The sequence below is a fragment of the Buceros rhinoceros genome, unplaced genomic scaffold (assembly GCF_000710305.1).
Source record: "Buceros rhinoceros silvestris isolate BGI_N320 unplaced genomic scaffold, ASM71030v1 scaffold11949, whole genome shotgun sequence".
Taxonomy (NCBI): Eukaryota; Metazoa; Chordata; class Aves; order Bucerotiformes; family Bucerotidae; genus Buceros; species Buceros rhinoceros.
This window is the reverse complement of record NW_010431076.1, coordinates 26,339-29,555: the sequence shown is the minus strand read 5'-3', so window position 1 is coordinate 29,555 and position 3,217 is coordinate 26,339. Positions and strand designations below refer to the sequence as shown.

The 3,217-nt window shown below is 50.0% G+C and overlaps 1 protein-coding gene across 1 annotated transcript in view; it reads left to right on the top strand.

Annotated features, from left to right (window-relative positions):
• The first annotated feature begins 2,133 nt into the window (after positions 1-2,133).
• Positions 2,134-3,217, top strand: part of MB (myoglobin) — a 16,541-nt gene continuing 15,457 nt past the window's right edge. The window contains exon 1 of the mRNA XM_010143299.1: positions 2,134-2,145. The gene's annotated coding sequence lies outside the window, so the exon portion shown is untranslated. The remainder of the gene's footprint in view (positions 2,146-3,217) is intronic.

Here is a 3,217-nt window from a genome sequence, read left to right as displayed (position 1 = left end):
CAGAGTTTAAGGGTGGAAAGGTTGTTTTTCCCCTACTCCCTGACTGTCACCTGTCATCTAGCTGTCACAGGAATTTAGATGTGGCAAAGGTAGCAAGAGTCATTTTGGGTCTCTCCCAGCATGCCAAGATTTAGAGGTCAGGTCATGTGCATAAGGGGACAGGGATTTCCCTTAGGTTTTCAGGAAAGCCTGGGACACAGCTTGGGGTCCCAAAACCGAAGCAGCAGGGCAAGCCCTGCCGTGAGAATGTGTGTGTGTTGCTGCAGTGGTGTTCACATGGGTTTGTCACGGCAGCACCCACGGAAGCGATCGATGCTACTCCACTGTCGCCAGGTTCAGCTGCCACGCAAATCACCGATGGCATTTTACAGGAGACATTTGTCTGTGTGGTGATGTTTGTGCTTAGGGTCACGTCTATTTTTGCTACTGCGCCATGTATTTTTAAATTGGGTTGGAACGGTATACACCGCCTGCAGCACAGCCTCTTTCAGATCATTTGTCATGTCAGAAAATGGTTTTGAATGTCTGTCTGCTCATTTCAAGCTAAATATTTAATCTGTAATTAGATTGTTTTGTTTCAAATGCCTCTTTTTAAAAAAAAAAAAGTCTATGAACTAGAAGTCAAGATTAGGTTGCCTAAGCATGACAACAGTATGCAGCTAGAGAGCAAAATGCTTCTGCAAAGCTGGTGTGGGTGTTTAGCCTCCACAAAATATCCCTCCATTTCTTTTTTCCCTTGGGTTCATCACTGATAAAACCTGCTTTATTAGTTTCTAAGCCAGGACATGCTGGGGATATTGCAGCTGTGTGCGTGGAGGTGAGGGAAAAGTCCTCGGCCGAACATCTCTCCACCTGGCCAGGCTCCTCAGCACTGTCTCCCACAGAGGCGCTTGTCCTTACAAAGCCATCAATGCTCTGGCCAAAGGATTCTGTCTGGGTCCCCCCGATGTGTGTGTGATGCAGCCCTCGTGTGCCGTGGCAGTGCTGGAGGCATCTCTGAGACACAGCACCCCGGTCCATGGCACGGCCCCTGTGTGCTGCGCAGGTATGAAATGGCAGAGGTCTGGGGTAAATGCAGCTTAATGTTTTCCTGCTGCAAGAGCACATGCTGGAAGCCGTGCTCTTGCAGAGGCGGATGGAGGCTGATCTTGCACACACATGGGCAAAGACAGAAAGGAAGGAGCAAGTTTCATACTTCACTGAGGAACTTGAAAAGTGTTTGCTGCTGTTGTAATTTCACTCTGGGGATGGCCAAAACCATGGCTTCTGGTTCACCTGGGAGTTCACAGAGGGGAAAAAAAGAAAGAAAATTTTGTTGACCTCACTCAGGCTGAAAAAGTGTTTCTTTTAGGTTCCTGGCAAGCCAAAAGCCTCCTGACATCTGGCAGTGTGTTGCATCAGGTGTCTTGATTTCGCTTCCAGATGAAAATGTTTCAGAGGAGACCCTGTTCACGGCTCCGGTCCCAAGGCAGGTCTCCTTTCTAACCCTTAATGTACTCCTGAACTCGGACCTTTGGGTTCAGGGCAGGGAACAAGCCACCTGCCGGCATCGTGGCTGCCTCCCACCTGCCTGACTGCACAACCGGGGGCTCCCTTGCCCTTCCCAGCGGGAATGTGGGAACCCCCCAGTGAACCTGGGCTTTTGGCGATGTGCACAGGGAGCTGCCTCTGGATTTGAAATGCTGCCCAGTGAAGAACGGAATACTACAGACACATCTGTGTTTGCATGTGAACGAGGGCAGGGAGTTACGAAATTTATGGCTGTATGGATAATAAACGAGAGAGAAATTAAAGGTGAGAAAGGAGGGTAAAGATTTGGATCTAAAATATTACTTCAAAGGACGCAACAGGTACCCACTCTGCTAGAGAAGTTAGGGGGTCTGATTTCGGGAGTGTCTACAAGTGAGAGCTTCCCTGTGGACCTGAATTCAGTGCCAGGGGAACTCTGCCTCAGAGCACAACCTTTCTTTTAATTACTTCTATCTTAATCAGGATGAAGTAATTGTATATTATTTAATGATCCCACTCAATATAAGATAACTTGTGTTAGCAGTAGAGGCTTCTCTTTTTCTTACGCTGTATAACTAAGTCCTATATCCACTGGCTGTTACGTAAATAACCTCGCTGTCTCACCCCTGCCACCGGGTGCCCCTTTTCTTTCTTCTTCTCCTTCTCACCTCTGCTGGCTTTTGGTTATTTTCTTTCCTGTCAGCAGGCCTAAAGCCAAGTTAAGATACGCTGCCGGCACTGGTTAGTCGCACTTGCTAAGCCGCTGCCTACACCATTGTCTTATTGTATCTGCTGAGGTCACGCTATAGGAGGAGGTAATGCTGAACGAGGCACTCCGACCGGCTGCGGGAGCTGGGGTCAGGGGCTGGTTTGTCGTGCTGTGCATTTCTGCACCCGCTGGGTGCTGATCAGCTGCATTAAAAGGCTGGCTGGGTGCATGAGCTCGCCCAGTCCTAGAGTTACAATCTGCAGCAGAGCGATTAAGGCTTTGGCTTACAGTAAAGCTGGCGTCTCTCTCTCTTCCCTCAGTGCCTCAGTGTTTTCTATAGATTTGCATTCCCCCCTCCTCAATGTGCAGTGTCTTTCACAACGGTGTGGATGTCCTGCAGGGCAGGTCCTGTGGGCATGCTGATAAGTCATCTTGCTTTGGGGATGCCCTAGAGCTCTCCTTGCCCCACTTGCCTGATGTCCCTAGCTGGGCTATGGACCACCCTGATGGCTGTGGTGAGCTCTGTGGCCGCTGGTCAGACTTAGGAGCTCATATGCTTTCAAGTCAATGCTTCTTACCAGCGCAGGTTTGTGTGCCACGGTGGAAATGTTAGTACCGCCAGGTGCAATGCGCTTCAGAGGAAGCATCCACAACTTTGTTCCTCGGGCTGGAAATCTCTCTCTCCAGAGGGAGATAGCAGCCCCATTTGACATGGCCTCTCTGCCAGCAGCTTCCCTGATTGGTTGTTCTCCCCTGGATTGCTGATTTTCTCCTACTTGCTTGCAGAAACACCACTGGTGGCTTCTGCCACTGCGCTGCAGCCAGCTGGGCACAAGCAAGGCTTGTCTGGAAGTTGGAGGCTAACAGTGGCCAGAAGGTGGCCAAGGTGCTGGGAGCCAAGCTTGGCATTTTTGTGGTGATCCTGGTGAGGCAGTTTGTAGGGGTGTCCTCTGGGTACATTCTTCTAAGCTTTCAGGTTAGGAAACTGTCCCAGGAATG